Below are 6,439 nucleotides of genomic sequence, written 5' to 3'. Positions count from 1 at the left end.
CCCGACACACACACACACACACACACACACACACACACACACACACACACACAAATCATTTGTCAAGTTCCTCAAATTTCAGCTGTGACTTTTTGTTTTGTGTTTTGTTTTTTGAGGTGGAGTCTCACTGTCGCCCAGGCTAGAGTGCAGTGGCACACTCACGGCCACCCCAGCCTCCACCTCAGCCTTCCAAGTAACCAGAACCACAGGTGTGCTAACACAGCCAGCTAATTTTTGATTTATTGTAGAGACGAGGTCTCGCCAAGTTGCCTGGGCTGGTCTCGAGCCCACAAGCTCGGGCAATCCACTCGCCTCAGCCTCCCAAAGTGCTGGGATTACAGGCTGAGCCACCTAACCTGGCCCCAGCTGAGACTTAACTGAGATTTCACCGAGTTGATAGGTGAAGTGGGGGGAGAACCAACATGTCTGCAGCATTCACTTATCCCGCCCATGAACACAGCAGACCCTTCACTGGCTCGGAGCTTCTTCCTCATCTCTTAGTATTTTGCCCCTTTCCTCCGGGCGCTTGGGTGCCATGGGGCCAGCGGTGGCAGCACCCTCCCTAACGCTCCACCTGGTGGCCTAGGCTGTCATGGATACTTACACCAACTCCAGGCAGCCAAATGGCAGGGCCTGTGAGTTCTATTTTAGAGATGACTTGAAGCAACTCCCCGGAGTCCATACAGCCAGTAGGATGCAGAGCATCACAGAGGACGAGTCTCATTATAATCTCAAAAGCCCGTTTCATGAAGGAGCAGCCAGACCCCAGGGCAAGGGCAGTTTGCTAGGGCACAACACTCCCAGAAAGGCTCCCCTTCACAGAGGAAGAGCCAGCGAGTCTAGAGGGTTTCCATCACACTCTCCTCCAAACTCACCATCAGCCAGTGTTTGGATTTGGGCTAGTTTGGACTCCAAGCTCTCCATCTGTGAAGCATCAAGGCTTTCTCCAGGCTGGCCCCTGGCAGGGGAGGTAGGCGGGGGGTGGATTGTCAGGCTCACGTGGCTACATCGCCAGGCACGCTTGCCCCCTCTGAGCCCACCCAGCCAGGTGGCAATGGCCTCACCTGTCACACCTCCCTCTGGACTCTCCAAGGGCAAACATCTTTCCTGAGTCTGTCTACAAATCCCCTTCCCCCAAGGTTTCCTCCAAAGCCCATTCCACAGGAGCTCCCACCCAGACCCCCAGGAAGTTCAGACACAAAAAATCCCCCACACTGAAATGTGCTGTCTTTCCATTCCAGATGCTGAGCCATGCTCCAACCCCACCTCCTCCTTGAAACCCTCCAGGAACTCTCCAGACAGTGGGGGCCTCTTGCCCTAGCTGCAGAGAGTCTGGCACTGGAGGAGCAGCTCTGGAATGAGCGAAACCCAAGACTCTCAAAGACATTTTGGTCATGAAACCCTGTCAAATGAAATCCGAGAATGGAGAGGTAACTGCTTTCTCAGATGGCCTTGATCTAGATCCCAACTCTGCCACTCACTGGCTGTGTGGCCTTGAGTAAGTCATGACACCTCTCTGAATCTCAGTGTCTTGATCTGTAGAAAGGTGATAATAACTATGGCCTCCCAGGAAGGCTTGTGTGAGGAGGGAAGGAGACACAGAGATCCCGGCTCATGGTGAGCTCTCCATCCTTGAAGCTCTTGGGATGGAAACTCTGGAGACAAATCCAAGGGGAGTCACCCCAGAAGAAGGGTGCAGGGGAGGCTGGTTCCCCACCACCTTGCTGCCCCTGATGCACGCCCCCAGGACTCCAAGGCCCCATGGCCCGGATCGCTGACCCCAATTCTAGAATAACATGCAACCATCAAGGTCTGACACAGCCATCGGAAGAAGCAAGACGTGCATCTAAAATGAAAGACCAAGAACTGAGCGCAGGAGTATCCCGAGATCCAGCTCAGAACCACCAAGGCCAGGAACCGATCCCCTCAGCGGGGGCTCCAGGCTGACACTTTTAAAATAAACTTGTTAGATAGATAGGTAACCACAATTTTCTATTTTGAATTTTTTTTTTTTTTTTTGAGTCAGGTTCTCACTGTCACCCAGGCTAGGGTTCAGGGGCAGAATCGTGGCTACCGCAGCCTTGACCTGCTGGATTCAGGAGATCCTTCCGTCTCAGCCTCCCGAGTAGCTGGGACTACAGGCACAGGCCACCACACCCAGCTAATTTTTAAAATTTTTTATAGAGATGAGGTCTCACTATGTTGCCCAGGCTGGTCATGAACTTCTTCTGGGCTCAAGCAATTCTCCTACCTCGGCCTCCCAAAGTGCTGGGATTACAGGCATAAGCTACCATGCCCAGCCAATTTTTGGATATCTAAGAGCATTTGTCATTGTAGGAGAAAAGTGATTTTCACAGTGTGAGGAGAGCTATGAAGGAACACACATAAAATCAGTACCATAAAGCAGGAGGTTATTCTGTGTATAAATCATTGAGGATAACTTTTTTTCTTTTGAGTTGGAGTCTCACTCTGTTGCCCAGACTGGAGTGCGGTGGCCGCTCCTGGCCACCGCAGCCTCGACCTGCTGGGCTCCAGCTATCCTTCTGCCTCCGCCTTCCAAGTAGTTGGAACTACAGGCGTGCGCTACCACGCCCAGCTAATTTTTATTTATTGTAGAGATGAGGTCTTGCCAAGTTGCCCAGGTGGGTCTGGAACCCGCGGGCTCAGGCTCACCTCAGCCTCCCAAGCGCGGGATTACAGGCTGTGCCACCTAGCCCGGCTGAGGATAACTTTTTAAAACTACTTAGAAGGAATGGAAGAAATGTTTTAAGGGGTTATCATGGGTGATGGGATAGTGTGTAATTTTTATAATTTTCCTTATACTTTGTTTCTGCTTTTATTCATTTCCCCCCCAAATTACAATTACCTAGCTATTTATAAAGTTTCTTTATTTTTATAGCACCAGCAGCCTGGGTTCCAATTCTCTGTGTGACCTCAGGCACATCTCTCTCCTCCCCAGGCCTCAGTTTCCCCATCTGTACTCTGAGAGACAGGGGCTGCCTGGGGCCATGAGGCCTGGGAGTCACAAATTCCTCGTGTGCATCATCCCACCCCCACACACCCCATTTCCTCCAGGTCCCATCAGCATGTTGCCTCACCCCTGGGCTGCCAGCCCAGCCGGTCCAGGGAGACATAAACCAACACATTTTTTTTCTCATTAGCAAGACCTTGTCTCAGAGTGCAGCCAGGGAGCAAAGAGGGAATGACGGAGTGAGGGGGCAGTGCCTGGCCGGGCTGGACACGGGGTGGCTCTGGGCCCATTTTCCTAACACATTTTCGAGTCCTCCCCCACCCCTTGAGGATAACAGCACGTGAACCAACCCCCTGCTCGTTAGCAAAGAGTGCTCAGTGCTGACGGTGGCACTGACCTCAGTTCCTGGCTACTTTTCCTCTCCCCATTTCAAAAGAGGAAGAAATCAGTAGTTTTCCCCAGTGCAATTTCCCAATCTTCACTTATTCAGGTTTATGAGTTTGCATGTCTAGATTGCCCTGGCCAGAGCTGGGTGGGGCCGGCCATGGCTGACTCAGAGTGGACACACTCCCTGAGGAGGGTGGGTTGGACAGGTGATGGGGAAGGGACAGAGCCACCTTGGCTGAGGTGCTCTGGGAGCTTCTTAAAGTAGGTGGCAGTGACTTGGTCACCTCCAATTTGTCCCCCAGGTGAAGTCTGTCTTCAGGATCTCACTCCCAGGAAACTGGACCTCCCCCAACCCAGGCCTGCCTGCCTGCCTGCCTTACTGAGCACCTACTATATGCTGCTGCCCCTTTGCCCACAGTCCAGCGAGACCCTGCTCCTGGCCATGTATCCCACAAAGGAGGATCCCAGAACCCTTACCCCCAAGGAATGAGTGCCAGAATTTCAAGCACCAAAACGCCTAGCAAAAAAAAATCTGTCCTAGACATCTGGGCTATATCAGAAGGAGAAAAGCATCAACTTTGCCATCCCCTAGACCTGGGTTCAAGTCTCAGTTCAGGCATTGACTGGTATGCAACCTTGACCTTGGACAAATGGCCTCATCTCCCTGAGTCTCCATTTCCTCATCTGTTGAGTGGGGATAAATAGCCTCTGCTTTACAGGGGTGCTGTAAGGATCGGAGACTGAGAGTCTATAGCACCTGGCACTGGAGAGAGGCCATGAATTCCGCCTTCCCAGCACAGAGGCCAGGTCCCCTGGGGTGCAGGGGGGGTCTCCCTGCGAAGTCCCCGAAGTCCCCGCAGTGCTCAGGCTTGCTCTTCCCCTTCTCACTGGAAGGAAAGCCCCCTCGGGCCCCATTCCCCGGCAGTTTCCCACCCTCCTGAGGCTGCTGCCCTTCCAGCCTCCCTGCCCCCCCAGCTCCTGCAGAGCAGCTTCCGCATGACATTGTCTTGGCCTCGCTCCCCCTTCTTCTTGAGAACCTGGAGATGCAAACACAGCGGCGGGCAATGTCCACCCCAGACTCACAAAGGCTCTCCCATCACAGCTGCACGCGCCAGATGGCTCCCTTCTCCCAGACCTTCTCACAGTGGATGCCACACACCCCAAGCCTGGTGGAACACCTGACCCACACTCAGGCCTCGCACACTGCTGCATGCTTTGTCTTTAGAGCAGTGAGCACTGGCTAATGGTATCTCAAAGACTTTTTTCTTTTTTTTGAGTCGGAGTCTCACTCTGTCGCCCAGACTGGAGTGCAGCAGCCACTCCCGACCACCACAGCCTTGACCTGCTGGGTTCCGGTGATCCTTCCGCCTCAGCCTTCCAAGGAGCTGGAACTACAGGTGTGCACTACCACGCCCGGCTTGTTTTCGATTTATTGTAGAGATGGGGTCTTGCCAAGTTGCCCAGGCGGGTCTCCAACCTGCGGGCTCAGGCAATCCACTCACCTCAGCCTCCTAAAGGCGCGGGATTACAGGCTGAGCCACCGAACCCGGTTACTTTTTTCTTTTGAGACAAGGTATCCATCTGTCACGCAGGCTGGAGTGCAGTGGCACGATCATAGCTCACTGCAGCCTCAAATTCTGAGGCTCAAGGGATCCTCCCACTTCAGCCTCCCGAGTAGCTAGGACTACAGGTGTGCACAACTACACCTGGTTAATCAAATCCTCTTTATTGTCACTCTTCAGAGGGCAGGGCTGTGTCCTCAATTCCCAGCGGGGCACACCGCTTGAACTTGACAAATATTTAACAAACTAATGAATGAGCTTAATCTTTTCAACATCTCTTTGGGGTGGGAAGCGGAGGCCCATATGTAGGCCAGATGCCATCACCGGGCTCTTGAGCCTCATGCTGACTTGGTCAAAGCCAGTGTCATGCTCTCGGCCAGTGCTTGACTCTAGGCCGGCCTCCCCAGTCAGGCTCTGACCCCCTGTGAATAGCAGTACGTATCCAGCCACCTCCCAGCCTCACTGTATTCCCAGCACCCAGCATAGTGCTTGCTCCACACAGACCTGTCACTTGAGTGACTAAATGAGTGGCTGGATGAATGAATGACATCTTTTCCAGCCAGGCTTGGTGGCTCAGCCTGTCATCCCGCGCCTTTGGGAGGCTGAGGTGAGTGGATTGCCTGAGCCCGCGAGTTCGAGACCCGCCTGGGCAGGCGAGACCTCATCTCTACAATAAATCAAAAAATCAGCCAGGCGTGGTAGCGCATGCCTGTAATTCCGGCTACTTGGAAGGCTGAGGCGGAAGGATCGCCGGAGCCCAGCAGGTCGAGGCTGCAGTGGCTGGGAGCGGCCGCTGCACTCCAGTCTGGGCGACCGAGTGAGACTCCGACTCAAAAACAAAACACACAAACAAACAAAAATCTTTCCCGACAGATATTGTTGGTGAGGCGTCTGGAACCTGGCCCCAGCTGCCCCCACAGACGGTGCTGCAGGAGCTTGGAGGACACAGGGGTCCTGGGCATGGGTGTTCTGGAAGGCTTTCTGGAGGAGGAGAAGGGTGAGGTTGGAGGTTCAGGTGTTGGCACACTGAGCAGAGATTTCATGGTGAGGAGGTACTCTCCATATTTAGTGACAGAGGGGACACAGCTGGGTCTCAGAGGGGGTTTCGATACGGGAGCTGTGGGAGTTCAGATGGGCAGACTCTGGAGTTGAGGCACTGGGGAGCCATCGAAGGTTCTGTGAGGGAGTGGCCTGGCCAGCGCCAGGCTTTGGAAAGGAAAGATGGGCTGAAAGTCGGGAGGCAAATGCCATTACTTGCGTATTCACGGAGTCCCGTGGATGCCTGCCTGGGCTTCTACAGGGCCTGGGACTGAGGGCTGGGACCTCAGCACAGTGGTGGCCCCAGCCTGAGCCACAGTGGACCAGTGTGGCCAAGTCAGGCGGCCTGGGCTCTAATCTTGTGTACCACATAGCAGCTGTGTGACCTTGAGTAAGAGTCTTAACTACTCTGTGCCTCCGTTTCCTCACCTGTATCACAGGGGTAATGATAGTAACCACTTCCTAGGGCACTGTGAGATTT

Source organism: Carlito syrichta, unplaced genomic scaffold (assembly GCF_000164805.1).
Source record: "Carlito syrichta isolate Samal-C Ts95f unplaced genomic scaffold, Tarsius_syrichta-2.0.1 Scaffold315850, whole genome shotgun sequence".
NCBI classification, from domain to species: Eukaryota; Metazoa; Chordata; class Mammalia; order Primates; family Tarsiidae; genus Carlito; species Carlito syrichta.
Note: the sequence above shows the minus strand (reverse complement) of the source record.